This window comes from Rousettus aegyptiacus, unplaced genomic scaffold (genome assembly GCF_014176215.1).
Source record: "Rousettus aegyptiacus isolate mRouAeg1 unplaced genomic scaffold, mRouAeg1.p scaffold_m13_p_9, whole genome shotgun sequence".
In the NCBI taxonomy this organism is placed as follows: domain Eukaryota; kingdom Metazoa; phylum Chordata; class Mammalia; order Chiroptera; family Pteropodidae; genus Rousettus; species Rousettus aegyptiacus.
In genome coordinates, this window is record NW_023416312.1 from 100,555,551 (window position 1) to 100,578,081 (window position 22,531).

Genomic DNA, 22,531 nt, shown 5'->3' on the forward strand with positions numbered 1-22,531 from the left:
CTATTTGCTAGGCAGATGGCAGGCAAATGTGGGGGGCAGGGAGGGAATTCTCGAGAGGAGGATACACAGAAGTAGGATGTGGCCCACATCACGCCTCAACAGAGCAGGAACTACCCTACCCCTCGGCCTTGGGCTTCATAGGATGCCCAACCCAAGGGCTCTGTCCAAGGGAAGGCAAATTCCTTTCCCCGTTTAGCTCTGGGACAGCCTGGGCTTCTTTCTCCCCTCCCATTATCCAGAATCTTGGGTCACTTTCTGACCCCTTTCTTGAAACCAAAGGCTCCAGGGCCCCCTCACAAACAGGCTTCGGCTACCTGGAAGGCCCCTCTCTCCAGTCAGGACTTAGAGACAGCATCGACTCGCTGTGCAGAAAGGGAAACTGAGGCCCAGTAGAGTAGGCGCCAAGACTCCGGCTTCCCAGACTCCTAGAATGCCAGCAGTACAGCCAAGTTTCCCACGTACAGTTGGGGAAACCAACGGCCAAGGCCTAAAAGCTCCGCCCCCCTCCACCCACTCTAAACCCTCCCTCTAACTCTGGAGAGCAAGCTCACGACAAGACCAGAAACCCCCGACCTGACAAATAAAACTGGCACTATGTGGGGCTTTCGGGTCCAGGCTGGCGGGGCGAAGTGCTTCCTGTTCCCATGGGCTGGCAGGGCCTGCCTCTAGGACCCCAGGGGAGAGAAAGCTGCTAAGCAAAGAGAGGCAAGAGGGGGCCCAGCCAGCTAGCAAGGGGCACCAGCCAGCTTGCTGTTCAGACCCGCCAGTCCTGGGATGCCTAGTCCAAGAGGGGGGTGGGCGCCTAGAAACAGCTCAGACCCTGCCAGTCTCCTCCGGTCCCCTCAGGGCTCCCCACTCCCAAAGGGTTAAAGGGCAGAGGGGGCACAGGAAGCCTGGGGGTGGACAATGGAGCCTCTGTCATCTCAGGCATTCCTAAGGCATGAACGAAGGCGACCAGGGGAGGGGCCAGAGGGCACCCCAACTGAAAGCCCCACATCATGCAGCAAGGCGTGGCAGCCTCTGTGGCCACCGCATTCAGCCCTGCCCCTTCCTAGCACAGGCTCAGTTGGGGCATCCAAGGGGACCCATGTGGGCATGAGAGGATCTGTGTGCGCATGCTCGCTCACACACCCATACACATGAGAATGCACACATGCAACCAGATATCTGATCCCCGCACATGCAAATAGGAATACTGCAAGCCACACACACACACACACACACACACACACACACACACACGCACGCACACAGCTGCCCCCATACAAACCTCCAGCTCAGCTGCCCTCTCCAATTTGCCTGGCTCGGAATGTTTTAGACCAGAGAGCTGAGAGGAGAGGGCTCCCGGGGACCCATCCCCTCCCTTCAAGCTCCATCATCAGACTGACATCAAGACAAACAGCTCAGAAGACTCCCTTGGCCAAGTGCACAGAGCCCAAGATGCTGTCACCCTCCTGCTCCACCCAATCCAAGGCCGACACAGCTGTCCTTACTGGGTTTAGGGCCAATACTGGCAGAGTGTCAGGACAGTATGCTCCCTCCGCAGCTTCGTGACTTGGGGAGAGGACCCAGGAGAGTTCCCGAGGCCTTGAGTGGGGGGCACTGGACAAAGAAAAGCTTCTGGAAGGACCAGCAGTCTGGACCTGACCCTGACTCCCACCCCCACCCCCACCCGCACCGCCACAGAGGAACTCCCCATCCACCCAGCTCCTCCCTCTCTCCAATCTTTCAGAAGCCACAAAGACCCTGTTGATATCTGAAGGCAGGTGGCCTCGTTAAGGGCCAGTCCACAGTCCTCTGGCTGGAGGCCACAAGGCACCCCCTGTCCACTCTCCAGGTCAGACAAGGCCCCCAAGGGAGGCCTGGGCCTAACCCAAAGGCATGGAGCCCAGGGAACGTGTGATGGGTGGCTGCCTCAGGGCACCTCTGTGCTGAGGCTGAGTTCAGAAGGGCCAAATTTCATTGGGAGCAGGGCAGGGGAGAAGCGGTAAGGCAGGAAGGGAGAGGAGCTGAGAGTTAAGCTAGACAAAAGGGGAAGTGGAGAAAAGGAGCACAGGGCATCTACAGGGAGGGGTGGGGCAGACGGAGGCAGGGAGAGAAGAGGAGGGGCGTGGTGCATCCCGCACAGCGAAACTCCAACTGAAGAGGGAGGGGACAAGCGATGGCATGGGGGGCGCTCCTGGAGAGGGGGACGGGGAAGCAGAAGGAAGGTGTCCAGGATGGGCACAGGACCCCACCCAGGGACCTAAACCCAATCTTCCAATCAGGGGAAGAGGGGACAGGGCAAAGACAACAGCCAGCTTGGTACCCTAGAGGGGGGATCCAGACCCCCTGCCTCCCCCATTGTCTGAATCACAGGGTGGGGCGGGGCCCCTGGGACTCCCTTGCACATGGGGCCTGGCGGAGCAGAGCAGGTGGCGGGGATGCCTCTCTCTGCACAGGGCCCCCGCCTCTACTCCGTTCTCCCTCAGAGCAAGGCCCTCCTGGGCCCAGGACACCCACCCCCTCCCCCCCAAAAGCTGTTTTTGAGACGTTAGCCCAAGAAGGGGGTCTGGGAAAAGCTTCCATCGCAACTTCGCCATGGCTGTCCTGGAGACTGGGCCACTCTGCAAGGCCACATGTCCTTCACTAACCAGAAGAGTGCCCAAGACATGTTCTTTCTAGCTGCAGCCATTTAAAGTGGCACCAGGGAATGCTTGCCTTGAAAGGGACCTTGGCGATTAATGAGTCCGTGTCCTCATGTGATAGCCAAGAGGGCTGACACTCAAAGCCAGGGAAGGGACTGAGGATCTGGAGTCACTGGGCTAGGATGTGGCAGGCATGGCACAGGGGGCTGCCTCCTCCACGCTACCCAGCTGGTCTTACCCATGTCATGGGAGGCGGAAAGAGGTTGACGGGGAGCAGCCTGGGGACCCTGCCCACGGGAGTAGGCCTCAGACAAGGCCTCCTTTTCCCCTTCATATAGCCCAAAGGAAAAAAGAAAACCAATGCGTGCCTCCTGAAGATGAAGACAGTGTTGGTCTGGTTCATTATGGGCTTTTCCATGGGCAGCCATGAGCTGGCCCAAGCGGGCACTTGGCAGTGAGCAGCTGCGCAGTGAATGACTGCCCAGCGAGCGCATGTGCCACTGAGCACCTGGGCAAGGAGGAGTTCATCACTGCACAGGGGGAGACCCCACCGCCGAGGGGCGCTGTGTGCCCACTGAGGGCCGGGCACTAGGGGCGGAGCCTCTTGGGAGCAGCCTGTAGCAAACCAAGGATACTGAGGCTGGGGTGTGGGTTGAGCTGGCTTCCGTCTTAGTTGATCAGATCACCAGCAATCCTTAACTTCTTTTGTTCTTCTCTGTATATTTTGAGTGTACCATGATGTACTACTACCTTCGGGATGGCACACAGACATAAGTATGGAAAGAGACTAGGACGCAGCAAAGAGCAATGGCCAGGAGCCAAGGATAGGGGGTCCCAGTCCCATCCCTGATCCAAGCCTGCCATGTGGCCATAGACAGCCAAGAGGCCCGTGGGTGCATGGACTGGCGTTGCACAGGGGCTGTGCCAGGTGAGAGGCCGGGCCCAGCTGAGTCTATTGCCCGCAGCGAGAAGCTGGTCAGAGGCGAGAGGCCCCAGGCAGGACCCTGCCCCAGTTAGCCCACAGGAGACAAGAAATACGGCGCTCGGCAGCAGTTCATGGGAAGAAAAGCTGACTGGATTATTCTCTGTCAGGGCCACGTGAGTCAGCAGAGATGGCACCGGGCTGCCCAGAAGCCCCTGCCCTCTGGGTGGAGTTAACCGGAAGCAGGGCACCTCTTGGAGGGAGGGGTGGTGCCAGGCCCTCACTTCTTGGGCTGGGCAGATGGCCCTGGGCCTGCCTCCTGAAGAGAGGCAGTGATGGGCGGGCTCCAGATATCCTGTAGGGGGCAGCAGGTTGTACTAGGTGCTCTTCGCAATGCCTGCCAACCAAGAGACGCCCAAAATCTGCCCTGGGAAGGGGGGATAGAAATTGGAGACCCTCCCATAATGGAACAGAGGTGGGAGGACTTGGCAATGGGCAAAAGACCTGTAGTGGGCAGGGGAAACGCCCGAGCCTGAGCATCTTGCTTTCCAGAATCCCTGGCCCTGAGCCAATGAGGCCCTCCCTCCCACGCCTCTACCTGATGAACCCACATTCTGCAGCGATGGGCACAGGCCCACTCCAGTGGGTGCCCAGGCTGACCTCGCTGGCTTGCACCCTTTCTTAGCCACGAGAACCTGCAGAAACTGAGATTCCAGATGCACCCTGCATTTCTGGGGAGGAACCCCTGGTCTGGTTGAAGTCTTGGAGGGAACCTTGGGGAGTCCAGGCTGGGGTTTAGAAAGAAGAGGGAGAACAAAGCCCCCCTTACCTCGGGGCGGAGGGCCTGGCAGAGCCTAGCCCTGTTCCCTCCCCTCCTGCTACTGCAGGGCAGCCTAGCCCAGCCTCCCCCGCTACCATGCTGGCCGCCGGATTTTCAGTGGAACAGGGACTTCAACTGGAAATGAGGGGCAGCCATGCCCAGGGCCACACCCCACAGCAGCCGATGGGGGTGTCACCAGGCCCCATCGGGCTCCCCTTCTCATACATGTACGTACCCTTAGGGACATGCCAACTTCAGCCCCCACAAACCCTTCCTGATGCCCCCGGAGTGTCCCTCTCCGGGTCGGCATTTCGGGCACCGCCCAGGTACCCCTGAGTTGTCGGGCTCCAGCCCAGGCCTCCGCCCCCCTCCCTGCTCCCGTTCCCCAGGGCCCAGAATCTGGTTCCCTGCCTGGGTGGGGCTCTGGACGCCCCGCCTGTGACCATGGGTCGGGCGGAGCAGCACGCCCTGTTCTCGCCCCCCAGGGCAGGGGTGGGACTGGGGGCAGGGGGCGTCGCAGCCGCCGCCCAGTCGCGAGGGCAGGCCTGCCAGCCTTACCTGCGCTGCGGCCGCCGCTCGGGCTGCCCGCCCAGCCTCCGCGCACGCCGGCCTCGGACCCGCCGCCCGAGTGCGTCTGCGATGCCAATGCTGCTGCTGCTGCTGCGGCGGCGGCGGCGGCGGCGGGGCGGGGCGGGCGTGAGCGCAGGGGAGGAGGAGGGGAGAGCAGGGGAGGCGGGGGAGGGGGGAGTGAGATCACCTCCCCGGCCGCCCGCTCCGCCCCGCTGCGCCCTCGCCCCTCGTCCCGGCGGAGCCAGGCTGCGGAGCCCGGCTGGGTCTGGGAACCCCTGGTGGCTCCTCGGGAGCTCAATGCGACCCGCGCCCGCAGCCCCGGAGTCCCTGGCCTGGGAGTAGCTCACACCGGGGCGCCCACGCCCCAGTGAAGGCTCGGGGCAGGAATCGCGGGGCGGGGGTGCTCGTGGGGCTGGGCCACGGAGACTGGAGTCGGATGGGGAAACATCCCCCCTGGCTCCCCCCTGTCCCTCTAGGGTGTTGGCGAGCTACGCGCACCCACACGCAGCGCGATCTCGGACCCCCGGTTTTGACGTTTGGATGCTGCCTCACACCAAAGGCAGGATTCCCGAGTCCCTGGGCTCCACTCCGCTCCGAGACGCCCCCCCCTCCGCGCTCAGTCTTAGGAGCGCGGTCAATATCAGCCAGCCAGGGACGCGCAGAGGGCCACGGACTCCTGCGCAGTCCAGAGCCCGGTGGCGAGGAGGTTGCGGGGACAGTGCCCCTCGAAGTGCCACTCCCGTTTCCCAGATATTCCTGACTCCCTGCCAGCATTCCCAGGCTGGGCGTCTTATTTCTTTGTCACGGGGACTGGCCCCATCCCGACCTTTCCCGGTGGCCCCACTCTCCCGCAGCCCTGCCCTGGAAGCCGGGTGAAGGAGCTCCTCCCTAGCGCCCCCCTCGGCTTGCGGCGGTCACACAGAGGGCGCAGGAATTCCGGAGTGAGCCGAGCCGGCCGCAGGGCAAGGAAGGCCTAGGGCCCAGATGGCAGATTGCACCCCTGGTGGCCACGGTATTTTTATGGGCATGCCTGTTGCCCAGTGAAGCATTTCCAGGGCCCTCAGCTCAGCCTCCCAAGACCCTTCAAGCCGTGTAGGGGGCCCTGGCATCCTGGCCTGCTGGCCCATCGCATCTGACCATCTCCATTCCACCTGTTTATCCTGTAAGGGGAGGCTTGGAGCGGCCCCATCTGCCCTCAGGGAGGGTCTGGATGCTATTTTTCTGGGGGTCCTTTAGAAGGAGCATGGACAAAACTAGATGCCTGGGTCAAGGTGGAGGGCCCTTCACAGCCAGCTCCCACCCACCCCTGGGGCTGCCAGTGGTCAGACATTTCTACCAGGTGCCCCAGAGTGGAAGCGCTGGCAGGGCTCCTGTGCTGCCCGTCCATCCTCTTCAGGAGCAGTGAGAAGGCTGAGCTGGAGAATGAGGCCAGTGGGCGCAGAGCTGGCGGTGAGGGGGTCCTGGGAGCCCAGGAGGGGATGTTTTCCATGGGGCACCGAGCTGTGCTCTGCTTCCTGCATGCTCTAATCTGACCTCTGATAGGCCTGGCCTCTCTCCTTTCCAGCCACCTCTGCCTCCATTCGGCCCCCCTAAAGTTTCCAGTCGTGACTTCTACAATCCTTTGTGGAATATAGAAGTTGATGTTGATCACTGCGAAATGACAGGAGTCAAGTAAGAAGAGAATAGAACCCATTTAGTATGCTCTGCTAACGTACACAATGATAGATTCAGTCTATATTGGTTATACCAGTACCCACCGCTGTTATTACAGAAAATGACATTTATTGAGCCTGTCATTGTTCTAAGCATGTTTCATGTATTAGCACATTTATTTTGTACACCAACCCAGGGAAGTTGATCATTAGCCCATTTGACAGATGAGGAAACAGGTTCAGATGGGCCAAGTGACTTACTCAAAATTACCCAGAAGGCAAATGGCAGAGCTAGGGTTTGAACTTGTTTTCTGTGTGAATGCAAAGCTCATTCTCTTACTGCCATTTGCCAAGATGGAGGGGTCAATGAGAGCAAGAACAGGAAGAAGCGAGAACTTCGGGCAGAGCAAGCCCCAGGAGAAGCAAGAGGGCTTGGCTTTGAACCAACTGTCAAGTGCTTGCTGTGGAGGATGGAGGGGCACTGGACAGACAGCCGGATCTTGCCTAGTCATACCCATTTCAATGGCAAGTACTCCTCACAGCTCCCTGTGACCCGCCCCTCTTGGGCAGTCAACTCACTGAAGGCGGCACCCCCAGATTCCAGCCAGACCCACTCCCCTCCACCCCGCCACTGCCAGACAGCCATGTGATGAGAGGGCAGGAGTCACAGAAGCCAGTGGAGCAGAAAGGAAGTGCCAGCAGGCTTGCAGGGTGGGCTGACCTATCTTTCTCTATCTGACCCTTTTCCACCTTTCCATGTCTTTGTGTCTTAGGTGTATTTCTTGAAACAGTGCCGGGATGTATGTGGGTGCTTGGTTTTGGTTTCATTTGATCCAGTCTAAAACTCTTTATCTTAAAAAAAATCAGCTTTGTTGAAGTAGAATTTACATACAGTAAAATTCGCCCTTTTCAAGTGTACAGTTCAATGAGTTTTGATAAATGTCGTGTAGCTACCACCAAAATCAAGATAGAAAACATTTCCATCACCTCCTCAAATTCCCTCGTGATTCTCTGCAGTCCACCACTCCCTCCAGCGCCGGCCCCTTGTCCCTGCCCCCACCCCGCTCCCCCCGTCTACCTTCTGTCTTTACAAGAATTTATTACAAACGGAATCGTAATCGTACAGTGTAGTTTTGGAGTTTCATCCGTGTCGTCTGTCTGTCAGCAGATTTTCCTTTTTATCCCTGAGTACTATGCCATTGTTTGTTTATCTGCACACCCGTTGAAGGACATCCGGATTGTTTCCAGCTTTGGGAGATGATAAATATGCTGCTTGAAATATTTGCATAGAGGTTTTTGTGTGAGCATCTTTCATTTCTGTAAGGTAGCTGCCGAAGAGTTGGACTGCTGGGTCACATGGTGACTTGGTCTCCCGATCTGTCTTTTACTCATAAAGTTTAGCTGATCACATTGGTGGTAGTTGCTGTATGTTTAGACTTACTTTTGCCTATTTATTAAGTGCTTTCTATTTGCCCTGTTTTCCAAATTTTTCTCCCTCTGCCCTCACTTTTTACCAGTGAAGGTTCTGGGCAGGAAGCAGAAATCGCTCCAGCCATCTTATACACAAAGGGATTGTGTACAGGCAATTGGAAACATTCACGACCATCAGAGGGGCCAGAGGGATATATTCTAGGTGGGGTCCCCAGGACGCCAGCACAGAACTGGCTCTCCAAAGGAGCTGCCACCTGTGTCACCATCAACAAGGTGGGAGAATAGGCGGCTAGCCACCAGTGTAACTGTTGAGTTCAAGAAGACACCACCATAGTCATGAGCCAGGGATCAGCAAGCTGCCACAAGAAGCAGAGGCTGGACACTGGACACAGGAGCATTGTTGCTAAAGCCCGACACCTCCTTGACCTTGATACCCAGCAGAAAAACAGCTCCACGCAGCAGGAAGATGGCCTCCTCTTCCTTCAGCCTTCTGAATCTTGTGAGAGCACCTAATTGGCAAAACCTAATTTGCATCCCAGAGCAGGGCTGCAGCCTGCCTCAGCAGTAAGTACAAAGGCACATTAAAAAGAGGTGTGAGCAAATGCTGAGCCCAAGCTTCTTTGTTCTTGGCCATCTTTTAGATGGATTGAATTTGTTTCCTTGTTTCCTTTCCCCTCTATTTGTTTAGAGGCACCGTATAAATTTTTAAATAATTACTCTAGCTACTTGAATGTGCATACTTAACAAAGTCTAAAGTTAATCAATATCTCCGTTCTGGTTGTTTTAAGCTACCGAAAATTCTTTGATGCTCCTCCCTTCAAGAGATACAGTCCACTTCCCCTCCTTCTGAGTGGGGGCTGGACTTGGTGACTCATTTATAGTGAACAGAGCGAAGCAGAAGTGAGAGCCAGAGACTTTCGGGAGCAGATCATAAAAGGCACCTCTGCTTTTTCCTCGTTCTCTCTCCTCAACCGCCATGTTGTGAGGGCCCTCAGCAGTCACCATAGGCTCCTTTGAGGCTTTTCTCATGGGCCACGGCCACCTTCTCTTCTGTGCCTCCTTGTGCTATCACTCTGCCACATTCGCCGATGACTCCTAACCTTCCTCTCACCCACATACATCCCAACTTCTGTTTCTCAACTTTATCTTCAAAGACCTTGACCTCGCCTCAGCCTCGCCTTCTCACAGTTGGTCTTTAGAGAGTCCACAGAATTGCTGATGTGTTATATCGCAAATGCCAGCTCTCTGGGCATGACCTCCAGTCTGTTCCTTCCATTCTCCAGTATCTTTCCTTCTCCCACCCTGCACTGCGACCTCAAAGAACTGCCCAGTCCCTTGATCCCTGCACTCAATCTCTCAGATCCCAGCTGGCCCTATAGCATATCCCTTCAACAGGCTCAGATTTCTCCATTAATGGAAGATTCATATAAGAATGAAGGAGACAAAGTCGCATTAGTCAGAGTTCCCCAGAGAAACAGCACCAATAGGATGTGCGTGTGTATCTGTGTATGTGTAAAGACATTTATGATAAGAAATTGGCTCATGTGACTGAAGCCTGAGAAATCTCAAGATCTACAGTCAGCAAGCTGGAGACCTGGGAGAACCGATGGTGTGAGTTCTAGCCCAAGGGCAGGAAAAGGCCAACGCCTCAGCTCCAGTAGTCAGGCGGCAGGGTTCCCTCTCAGTTGTTCTATTCAGATCTTCAAAGGACTGGATGAGCCCCATCCGCACGAGGGAGGGCCATCTACTTTACTCAGTTTACAGATTCAAATGTTAATCTCATCTAGAACATCCTCACAGACACACCCAGAATGATGTTTGACCAAATGTTTGAGCACCCTATGGCCCAGTCAAATAGACACATAAAAATAATCATCACAACAGTAACCTCGGACATGTGGACAGGAACCCAGGCAGAATCAAACGCTTGAGCTTTGGGGAGTCTGAACCAGGTTTTTATGCAGCTCTAGGGACCGGGTTTTCTTATTCACAAACCAACCTTCTACCCCTGAGCTGTTATTATGGTGGCTCAGTCCCTGCGGCTCCTGCCACCACCAACCAACTATATCACCCTCTCCTCTGTGTCCCTCTTCTCTCTATCTCTTTGCTTCTGCCTGATCTTAGTTTCTGCTTCCCCTTGGCTACTAATGTTCCGTGGCAATTACACATTACCTTTCCTCCGTGTGTCTTTTGGTTTCAGATCTCACTGCACTGTAAGTACTCATGAGAAAGAAGCTTATTGGCCCCAATACTCATTATTTTTATTTGGGAAGAGCCTTCATCAGATAACCTGGGTAGAGAACTGACCAGATGCTTGCACCTGGTCCTGTGGTGGCTGAAAACTTGACTCTTACTGGAAATTACTGTTTGACGATTGCTATGGGCACGTAGGCCTTTGATTACAGGAACGTAACGTTCTAAACAAGCTTTCTGCTTCTGTAACCCCACTTACGCACCTGACCTGTGAGTTGACAGGTAATGAGCAGAAGGATAGACCTTTGTGTTTACACGGAATGAAAATGGGATTTGGGGCTTAAAAACCCTGTACCTCTACATTTCGGGGCTGCTTAATTTGGGGTCTGCGTACCCCTGGCAGACCCAGCTGGCTGAATAAAGAGTGTTTCCTATAACTCACTGAGTTCTGGTGGTCCGTGTGTCTTTCGGGGGCTGGCAGCTACAACATTTGGAGGCCCCAGCGAGATCTCAGGGACTGGCCCTGACATCTAAGACCGGACCGGCCTCCGAAGCGGTTGCTGTCTCTGTTATGGATTCAAAGGGGTGGCCAACGTGAGACGTTCCAGGGCCCTTGAATGCCGTGACGGGGTTAATGCAATCGTCAAGGACGCAACTTTCAGGACACACTCTTTGTTCCTGGTCCCAACGGGAATCTGGAATCTCCGAGGCCTCAGCGTCTGGATAAAAGGTACCTTCCTGGTTCTGTTGACCGGTCACTGGGGGTCCGTGGAGAGACTGGACGCAGACATATCTCCCGGACTGAGGCCAGGCCGCGGGATGCCGCCTCCTGTGCCCTGTTGTTGGCTTTTGTTTATTGTCTCTGGTCCTGCCTAGGTTGTAGGTGGCGGACTTCTCTGGGTCCACCTGCACCTCAGTGATTGTTCTTATCTGAGTGTGTTTTGTGTTTTCTGTTTTATGTTTTCTGCGCAAGCGATGGGGGAAGCCCGAAACCACAGAAGACACCCTGGGGGTGTCTCCTGCGACATTTCAAAGAAGGGTTTTGTAGAGGGAACTAGTTTTCTCCAGGCAGACTAAGGACGTTGTGTGAAGTTGAGTGGCTGTCATTTGATGTAAACTGGCCTCCGAAGGGCTCTTTCGACAAGGGTTTGGTGAGGAATGTTTGGAAGGTTGTCACGGGAGACCTGGGACATCCCGATCAGTTTCCCTACATTGACCAATGGTTAAACCTTGTTCAGAACCCCCCTCCTTGGCTCCGCCGGTGTGCCCTTTCTCTGGGGGAGCAGGTGTTAGTTATGGGCACCCCAAAACATACAGCAACTGAATCACCTAGACGGCCCAGTCCCTCAGTCCTCCAATCTCCACCAGAAGACAGGGACCTTCCCCCATACTATAATCCAGGACAACAGAGGCCAAACAGCATCGCCTCACCTCCTCGGATGGCCAGCAGGTAAGGTAACCACTATGGGCTTCCTGCTCCTGCTCTGGGCGGGGCATCAGCCGATACCACCACCCCGGCCACCCTCCCCTTGGGAGAAGCACCACCCCAGGGACAGCACACTGACAGGCCCTTTATGGTTTATGTGCCTTTCTCGACTAGTGACCTGTACAACTGGAAGGCACAGAATCCGCCTTTCTCTGAGAAACCCCAGGCATTAATAGGACTCTTAGAGAGTGTCCTTCAGACTCACCGCCCCACCTGGGATGATTGTCAACAGCTTTTAATTACCCCCTTGACCCCTCAGAAGAATGTGGATGCATTCAAAATGAAACACAAAAGATACCTGTGGGAGGGAGGAGAGTCGAGGACTCAGGGGAACAGACTGAGGAGGAATTTCCCTCCACCTGCCCAGACCGGGGACACAATTCTCAGGCAGGGAGAATAGCATTAGATGGGTACCACCAGATTCTAATTGGGGGAATTAGGATGGCTGCTCGCCAGCCAACCAACCTTTCTAAGGTAACTGAAGTTATACAGGGAGGGACCTTGGAAATCCCCTGGAGTGTCTCTTGAACTAGGCGTACTGGGTATACACTCCCATTGATCCTGAGGCCCCTGAGAACCAGCAGGAAATTAATATAGCCTTTGCTACTCAAGCAACCCCTAATATCCAAAAAATTAGAAGGTTTTGCAAGGATGAACCTGTCCCAATTTGTTGAGATAGCCCAGAAGGTGTTCAACAACAGGGAGGCACCAGATGACCCCAAACGTAGGGCTAAAATCCAAAGGTACTGTCATCAACACAGCCAATCTGTTGCCAGACTCAGACCCCAAGACCCCCGTTCATGACTGCACAGATTTCACAGATGCTGTGTGTTCCTCGCGGCCAGACCTCAAAGACTCCCCTCTGCCTGAGGCTGATGAAGTTCTGTTCACAGATGGGAGTGGCTTCTTGCAGGAAGGAAGGAGGTATGCTGGGGCAGGAGTCGTAACTCTAACTGGCACTATCTGGTCACAAGCTCTTCCCCATAGGACTTCTGCTCAAAAGGCAGAACTCATCGCCCTCACTGAGGCACTAAGATGGGGAAAGGATAAGGCAGTCACAATATACACTGACAGCCGAAACGCCTTTGCCACTGCGCATGGACACGGAGCCACCTACAAGGAAAGAGGGCTTCCGACTTCAGCTGGGAAGGACAGCAAGAACAAGGAAGAGATCTTAGCCTTACTTGAAGCCATATGGGTGCCTAAGGCTCTGGCTAGTGTTCTTTCTAAAGGGCATCAAAAAGGGAATAGTCCTGAGGCTAAGAGAAACCAACGGAACAGATACAGAGGCAAGAACAGTGGCCGCAAGGCCAGTGGGGCCCCCACCACATCTACTGACTGTTGTCCCTTACCCAGAACTGCCTCTGTTTCAAGATAAGGGAGCCACTAGAAACCAACAGGGTTGGTGAATGACCCCAGATGGAAAAATCGGGCTCTCACGGGCCCTGGGAAGGACTCTCCTCTACCAGCTACACCAGACCACACACCTAGGGCGAACTAAGATGCTCCAGAAGGGAGAAGAACCGTAGAGGAGATTGCCTCACGATGCCTGGCTTGTGCCCACGTTAATCCAAAGAAGGGGAAGATAGAAGAACCTAGGCATAGAGAAACAGGAACTTATCTGGGGGACCACTGGGAGGTCGATTTCACTGAGGTAACCCCGACTGTGGGGGGCTACAAATATTTACTTGTTTTTATAGACACCTTTTCAGGATGGGTAGACGTCTTCCCTACCAGGAAAGAGACTGCCTTAGTAGTCACTAAGAAACTACTACAAGAAATCCTCCCTTGATTTGGCCTCCCTGGAACTTTAGGGTCAGATAATAGGGCAGCCTTCGTAGCAAAGGTATCACAGCAATTGGCTAGCTACCTAAATTTGCGATGGAAACTCCACTGCACCTACTGGCCCCAAAGTTCGGGCCAAGTAGAGCAAATGAATCAGACCCTAAAAGAGACATTCGTCAAGTTAAAATTAGAAACTGGTGGGACCTGGGTAGAACTTCTCACCTTGGTTCTTCTCCGAGCCAAGTGTACTTTGTATATTAATGGATTCACCCCATTTGAACTTTTCTTTGGAAACCCCCACCTTTAATATTTAGAATAGAAGATCAGAAAAAAAAAAAGGCAGAACTGCATCACCTTGTCTTACTTGAGTCTCTACAGGCCCTTCAAAGTGTGCAGAAGGAGATTTGGTCCCGGGTTCGTGCTGTCCACTCAGCCCCAGGGGATGGACTTCCCCATCAGTTTCAGCCTGAGGCCTCTGTCTGGAGAAGTTCACTTCCAAAGGACTAGAACCCAAATGGAAAGGACCCTTCACTGTCTACCTGACGACGCCCACTGCAGTTAAAGTAGACGGCATCCCATTGTGGATTCATCACTCCCGCGTGAGGGCAGCACGAGAGTGGGCAGCACGAGAGTGGACAGCTCAGGAAGACGGGCCCTTGAGACTGAGACGCAAGCGTACATAAGTATAACCCTCTGTTTCTTCCTTTCTTCCTCTTTAGCCCAGGCATTAGACCAGCCACAACCAGAACCAGAAAGATAGGACAAGATTGCTGGTTGTACCTTAACCTCAAAACCCCTTACTATGTTGGGGTAGGAACTCCCCTGCACTTAACTGACCTCAGCAGGCTAGAATTTCAGGTTGATTCACTAGCAGAAGTAGTCCTTCAGAATAAAAGAGGTTTAAATTCATTATTCTTAGAACAAGGTGGATTATGTATGGCTCTAGGTAAAACCTGTTGCTTCTATGACAATAACTCTAGAATAATTAGAGAAAGCTTACGACTAGTACAGAGAAATTTAGATGCCAGAGAAAGACAGAGACAGGAATCAAATAACTAGTTTCATAAGATGTTCAATTGGTCACCATGGCTAACAACCCTTTTATCTGCTGTAGCTGAACCTGTAATCATCCTCCTCCTCCTCTTGTTAACTTTTGGCCCATGTCTCCTTAATTTCTTCTTTATGTATATAAAAAAAATTAATTCTATAAGTCTTTTAGTATTACAGAATAGAGGCTATAAGCAAATTCTGTATGAAAAAATCAAAGATTTGATTGTCTGCTAAGGCCAGTGGGGAATGAGGCGGCTGAAAACTTGACTCTTACTGGAAATTACTGTTTGACTATTGCTATGGGCACGTAGGCCTTTGATTACAGGAACATAACATTCTAAACAAGCTTTCTGCTTCTGTAACCCCGCTTACGCACCTGACCTGTGAGTTGACAGGTAGTGAATAGAAGAAGGACAGCCCTTTGTGTTTAGACAGAATGAAGAATGGGATTTGGGGCTTAAAAACCCTGTACCTCTACATTTCTGGGCTGCTTAATTTGGGGTCTGCGTACCCCTGGCAGACCCAGCTGACTGAATAAAGAGTTTTTCCTATAACTCACTCACTGAATTCTGGTGGTCCGTGTGTCTTTCGGGGGCTGGCGGCCACCACAGTCCAAGCAACTGAGGCCAAGTTTGGAGCAGGCCATGTGATATATAGAATAGCCATCTCTTATGGACTAAATTTTGTGTACCCATTAAAATAACGTGTTGAAGCCCTAATCCTCCATGTGACTGTATTTGAGAATGGGGCCTTTAAAAAGTAATTAAGGTGAAATGAGGTCGTAAGGGTGGGGCCCTGATCCAATAAAATTAGTGTTCTTATACGAAGAGCCTGTGCGGGCTCTCTGTTTCCTTTCTCTCTTTCTCTCTTTCTCTCTTTCTCTCTTTCTCTCTCTCTCTCTCTCTCTCTCTCTCTCTCTCTCTCTCTCTCTCTCTCTCTCTCTCTCTCTCTCATGTGAGGACACAGCAAGAAGACAATCATCTACAAGCCAAGAAGACTACCTTCACCAGAAACCAACTCTGCTTGATCTGGGACTTCCAGCCTCCAATGAGAAATAAATATCTGATATTTAAGCCCCCAGTCTATGGTATTTTGTTTTGGCAGCCCAAGCTGACTAAGACACCATCTATGTGCAAATTACTGGCTAGAGGTGTTTCCACCACGGGGAGCTGTAAAAGCATCTTGCTTGGCCTGTCCAGTCCCACCACACTTAAATCATCTATTCTCTTGCTTTTCCTACCAACCCCCAGGCTTTGAATGGAATCGCTCATTTGTCTTCTCTGCTCTTCCTCATAAGCTGCAGAGAGTGCTGCTGGAGACAACCAAGTCAGTGTGTAGACAGGTATCGCTAGGGACTCATGGGCTCCAAACAAGCTGGCTTGTAGTACCACGACCCTGTCACGTGACCCTAGCCATCCTCCCTCTCTTTCCACTCGATGGTTCTTCCAGATTTGCTCCACCTACTGTTGACCTAGAAACAAAGAAGACAGACTAAACACATGCATTTACTTTCTCTCCCTCCTGAAATGCCACTAAAATGACACTACATGACTTTTTAAAAGCAAAAATTTCCAAAGACAAAAATAACAGGAAATGAGATAACAGCAACGAGATTATGATAGCTGAGCAGCAGCCACTGTAGCACATCCAAGTAAGTGGAGGCAGTGGAGACCACTGAGCATCAGCTGAATTCACATGGCAGAGCTCATACATGGCTTAGAAATCAGCAGTGGAAATGGCGGTGAATGTCAAGCTGCAGTCGAAAATCTGTTAGACTTCCAGATACCATCATCCATCTCAGCAGCAGAAGAAGTTTATTCTTTGGAGTTGATGGAACAAAGAGTGTCTCGAATGGGGAACACTGGAAACAGCTAAGGGAGTACCACACTGAAAACAGGGGGACTCAGTGAATATTTACCCCTCTGGGCCCTCTTGCCCTACTCAGTTCCTTGAGTGTTGACAGCCAACTCCAGCCATCAGACTGAAGATCTTTCTCCAGCTATTTGACATTCCAAGAGGAAAGAACTAAGGAGAGTAACCTTAAGGTTCTCTACTAAAACACCCCAGGTATATTACCCTACCGTGAAGCCCATAGTTGACAAGCCCACTCCTTCCAATAAGCTTTTTAGTATCCCATCCTTAAATATGAGACGACAACCAAGGATCACTAGACATCCGAGGAAGCTTCTAACATGAAAGCATAAAAGATAGAGATCAAAACAAAGAGGGAAACAATCTCTGGGAAACAGGACTATGAGGGATAAGAAGTATATTTTCTTAAAAAGTCCTTAGCTTCCTCAGGGAATGTGCATATCCATGAAAAAAGAACAGGGTGCTATAAAAAAGAACATTTGGATAACAAACAAGAACTAGTCATGGCAGCATGAATTAAAAAGGGATATAAAAAGTTGCAATATCTCTGTTACACACCTGAAACTAATATAAATACTGAGTGCCAAATATAATTGAAAGTTTTAAAAAAAATTAAAAACAATAAAAACAAAGTTGCAAGACAACATCATTTCCATCCTAGCTACAGGAAGCCGGGTAATCTATAAAATCATAGTTTTTTTTTCCCCTTAAAGCCTATCAGGAAGCTGAACTTGCCAAAAGAAGGGTAAAAAAAGTGAGCCAACATCTGAAAAACGCCAAGCCCTTCCTAGGAAAAAGACCTATTACTGCTTTTATCCTTGGCAGCGGCAGGGGGGGAGGAGGCTGCCATAGACTCGTGTAAGAAGAAAACAGAGGGCCTTTTAACAAAATTGTAAAGGTCAAGTATGGGACGGCATGACAATTTGAATCCCTAGGAACCTCAGACACAAAGAGAGATTACATTCACCCACAGCTCTTTTCCGTAAGCTTTCACCAAGAAAGTTTGGAGGCATGGAAGGTGGACTGAGTGATTCTCTCTGAGGTATAGATGTATTAGGAGTGCTGAAGTGTGAATACAGGGCAGGAGAAGTGAGAGAAACCAAACTCCAGACTTTCCGGAGGCAGTTGATGGTGGGAGAAGAGCAGAAGAGCTGAGAGGGATCAACTTAGGCTGAAGGGACACAGGGTCTGCTGACGTCCTAAGGTAGGACAGGAAGACTGAGAGAAACCATCCAGGCTCCCTAAGTCTTATACTAAGCACAAAGCAGGAGCCTGCTATGGCAGAAGTCAAGGCAGAAGACTTGAAAGAGATACTCCTGTGGCACATGTTCATGTATCTAAGAGTAAGGATGAATCGAGACAAATCCCACAGGTACTCAGATCACAAGTTCTGATAAAGAGAAGGTTCTGATCCTACCTTGAAATACTTTGAAGTCTGTGGGGAACTGAATCTAACGAAATCAACAAGAAATCTCAGATGCAGCTTCAGAACAGACCAGATTAACTGAAAACCATCTTCCAACACACACACACACACACAGCCTAACAGAAGAAGAGGCATGTCCTTTGGGGGGTATAAATGTTATTATACTCCTTATTGTTCTATTACACACAATGTCTGGCAGCTGATAAAAATATTAAGATACATGTGAAAAAGCAAGGAAGTATGACCCATCATCAACAGAAGAAGCAATTGATAAAACCAGACTCAGATAAGAGATGGCATAGATGTTGGAATTATCAGATAGAGACTTTAAAATAACATATTTATCGTAATTCCAACATTCCCTAAGTATTTAATAGTCAAACTGCTAAAAGAATTTTTTTAAACCTTGAAAGCAGAGGAAAAGAGACATGCTGTATACAGGGGAACAATAAGGGACAGCAGACTCTGAATCTAAAAACAGCAGAGGCCAAAAGATAACGAAATGACATCTTCAAATGCTGCAAGAAAACACAAATTTTCAATCTGGAATTCAACATCCAGTGTAAATATCTACAAAAATTAAGACAAAATAAAGTTGTATTCCCTCGATGAGAATAAATAATTTATCTCTAACAGATTTACGATAAAAGAAATGCTAAAATAAATTATTGTGATAGAAGAGAAATTATACTCTACTGAAGAAAGGAATGGAAGAAAGGAATGGAAAACACCAAAAAGAGTAAATATATATGACTACTTACTGTTTATAGTAAAAACAATAATAATGTAATGTAGAGTTATGTTTTTGCATATTGTATATAAAAATAAGTCGTATAATGTAAAAATATTATGTGACAACCAGAGTACAAAGGTTGGGACCGTGGCAATTGGAATACTGCTGTAACATTCTTATACTGTTCACGAAGTACCAGAATATTTCTTTGATGGTGGAATGTGCTAAGTTAAAGAAATAAATTGTAGGGGTCCCCAGCCATGACCTCTACTGTTAGGAACCAAGCCGCACAGCAGTAGGTGAGCCGCAGGCAGGTGAAGCTTCTTAGGTATCTGCAGCCGCTCCCAGTGCCCACATCACCGCCTCAGCTCCGCCTCGGATCATCGGACACTAGATTCTCATAGGAGCACCAGTCCCTGGTGCCACAAAGGTTGGGGACTGCTGCTCCAGAGCAACAATTAAAAAACACACACACACAAAAAGACATATCTAAAAAATCAATAAAGACGAAATACTAAAAAAAATCTAATTTGTCCTCCCCCTAAAAAAGGCAGAAAAGGAGAGAAAGAACAAAAAAGGATGGAACAAATAGAAGTCACACTGAGTTCTTAGACCCAAACCCGAAGATAATTATATCAACTATACATGGACTCAAACTCGATTCCAGTTATTTCTGTTGCATAACAAATTGCTCCAAAATTTAGCGTTTTAAAATAACTACGATAATGTTCTTATTGCTCATGTGTCTGTGAGTCAAGTCTATGGGAAAGGCATTCCTCAGGAAGCAAGCAGGATTACCATATAACCCAGCAATTTCACTCCTAGGTATATCGTCAAAAAAAATGGAAAACAGGAACTCAAGCAGATGCTTGTACACCAGTGTTCATCACAGCATTATTCACAATATCCAAAAGGCGGAAACGACCCAAATGTCCATCGGTAGATGAATGCGTGAACAGAAGTGGTCTAGCCATACAATAAAATATTATTCATCCATAAAAGGGAATGAAATCTGGATATATACTACGACATGGACGAGCCTTGAAAACAATGTGCAGAGTGAAAGAAAGCAGACACGAAAGGACAAATATTGCATGATTCCATTTCTATGAACTCTCTAGAATAGGCAAATGCATAGACACGGAGAGTAGATTAGAGGTTACTAGAGGCTGAGGAGAGGGGAGAATGGAGGGTTATTGCTTAATGGGCACAGAGCTTCTATTTATGATGATTTAAAAAATATTTTAGAAAAAGGAAATAAGAGTGATACACAGCATTAGGAATGTAATCGATGCCACTGAATTGTACAATTAAGACGGTTAATATATATTCTTCGATTAAAAAATAACAATCTGGGAAAGGCTCAACTGGGCAGTTCTTACTGACAGTCTTTCATGTGATTGCTGCCAGACAGTGGCTGAAACTGGAACAGTGTGGAGCTGGAGCATCTTAGAGCTGGCTGGGCATCTCTCCTTCTTTATGCCGTCTCAGCGCCTTCCATGTGGTTTCTCCATGAGGGCTAGTTTTGGCTTCTTCATGGCATGGCAGCCTCAGAGAAGTTGGACTGGTTCGGTGGTGGCTAAAGGCAGGAAGCGTGAGTATCCCTGCTAACAAGGCAGAAGAAGCATTGCCTTTTCTGATCCACCCAGCCTCAGAAATTGAGTGGCATTACTTTACCATATCACGTTGAATCAAAGCAAGTCACAAGCCAGCCCAGCTTATAGGGGAGAGAGTTAAATTCTACCTCTTGATGGGAAAATGGCAAGGTTCCAGAAGAGCATGTGGGATGGGAGATATTGTTGGGGCTACCTTTGAAAAACACAATCTGCCACACACACCAGTTAAAAGGCAGAGACTGTCAGGCTACGTAAAATAGCTATATGTTATTTACAAGAAGCACGCTTTAAGCATAAAGACATAGACAAGTTGCAAGTAAAGGGATGAAAAAAAGATACAGCATGCAAACACTGAGCATAAGAGAGCTGGTATGGCTATATTAATAACAGATAGAGTAGAATTCAAGACAAAGAGCGTTACCAGAGATAAAGAGGGACATTTCACAATGGAAAAAAGGACAAATAATCAAGAAGAAATAATCATTTTAAGAAGGTAAGTACTCAATAACAAAGCTCCCAAATACATGGAACAAAAATTGACAGCACCAAAGGTTTCTAGAAATAGACAAATCTCCAAATGTAGTTGGAGACTTTAACACCCCTTTCTCAGTAATTGATAAAACAAATAGGGAAGAAATCAGTAAGAATATAGAAGATTTGAACAATATCAACCAAAGTAACCTAATTGATATTTTCGGAATATTATACCAAGCAACAAGAGAATACAAATTCTTCTCAAGTGCAGATGTAACATTCACCCACATGGATAAAATTCTGGGCAGTAGAACAAGCCTCAATAAATTACAAAGGATGCAAATCACACAAAGTAGGATTTCTGACCAGAGAGATGTTGAATTAGAAATCAATAACAGGATGATATCTAAGAAATTTTCAAACATTTGGAAATGAAAAAAAATGTGCTTCTAAATAACCAATGGATCAAAGGAGAAACCATATGTTAAATTAGAAACTATATTTAACTGACTAAAACTAAAGACATAAAATATAAAAATTTGGGAACTCAACTATGTGATTCGAGGAAAATATATAACGTTAGCTACTTATATTAGAAAAGGAGAAGGGTACCAAGTCAATTATTTAAGTCCCCACTTTAAGAAACTAGAAAAAGAAGAGCAAAGTAAATGCAAAATAAAAAGAAAAAAGAAAATATTAAAAATAAAGAGCAGAAATCAATGGAATAGAAAACAAACAAAAAAAATGAAACCAAAAGCTGACTTGAAAACATTGAGGAAATTGATAAACCACTAGCCAGCCTGATCAGAACAAATAGCAGAAGAAAGAAATTACCAATAACGAAAATGAAAGAGAGGACATTAAAATGATAATAAGGGAATATTATGAAAAACTGATGCTAATACATGGGATGAAATGGATAAATTCCATGAAAGATACAAACTATTAAAGTTCATTAGGAAAAAATAGATAACCTGAATAATCAATCTATTGACAGAGTTGAGTTCATAGCTAAAAACCTTACCACGAAGAAAACTCCAGGCATTTTTGGCTTCACTGGAGAATTCTACCAAATGTTATGAAAGAAATAACACCACTTCTGCACAAACTCTTCCAGAAAATAGAAGAGATTCATTTTATAAGGTCAGCATTATCCTCATACCAAAACCAAAGACATCACATGAAGAGGAACCATGTGAGGGATACTACAGACCAGTATCCCTCATGCCTATGCATGATGTAAAAATACTAAACCAAAATGCCAGCAAACCAAATCCAGCAATGTATACAAAGACGACACATCATGGCCAAATAGCATCCCCCTGCCCCAGGAATGCCAGTTTGCTATGACATTTGAAAATGAGTCATCATGATTAACCATAGTAACAAAGCAACAACAACAAAGAAAACCATATGATCGTTTCACTAGATGCAGGAAAAACATTGGACAAAATTGAACATCTACTTATGATAAAAGCTTTCAGTGATCTAGGAATAGAGGGAAACTTCTTCAGCCTGGTAAAGGGAGTCTATGAAAAACCCACGGTTAACATCATATTTAATGATGACAGACTGACCGCCTTTCCTTTATGATCAGGAACAAGGCAAAGGTATGCTTATCACTTACTCATTGTCGCACTGGAGGTCCTAGCTAGCACAGCAAGGCGGGACAAAGGAACAGAAGGCATATAACTTAGAAAGGAAAAGGTAAAAGTGTCTTTTTTTAAAAACTCCTGCAGCACCTGGTCTTCCTAAGTGGTCTCCCTTCCAAGTACTAACCAGGCCCGATCCTGCTTAACTTCCGAGATCAGACCGACAAGATCGGGGGTGTTCGGGGTGGCATGGCTGTAGACAAAAGTGTCTTTATTCAGAGA

The 22,531-nt window shown here is 49.2% G+C and overlaps 1 pseudogene; it reads right to left on the minus strand.

The window, feature by feature from the left end:
* Positions 1–22,387: 22,387 nt before the first annotated feature.
* Positions 22,388–22,510, minus strand: LOC118608563 (annotated as a pseudogene).
* Between the last annotated feature and the right edge of the window lie 21 nt (positions 22,511–22,531).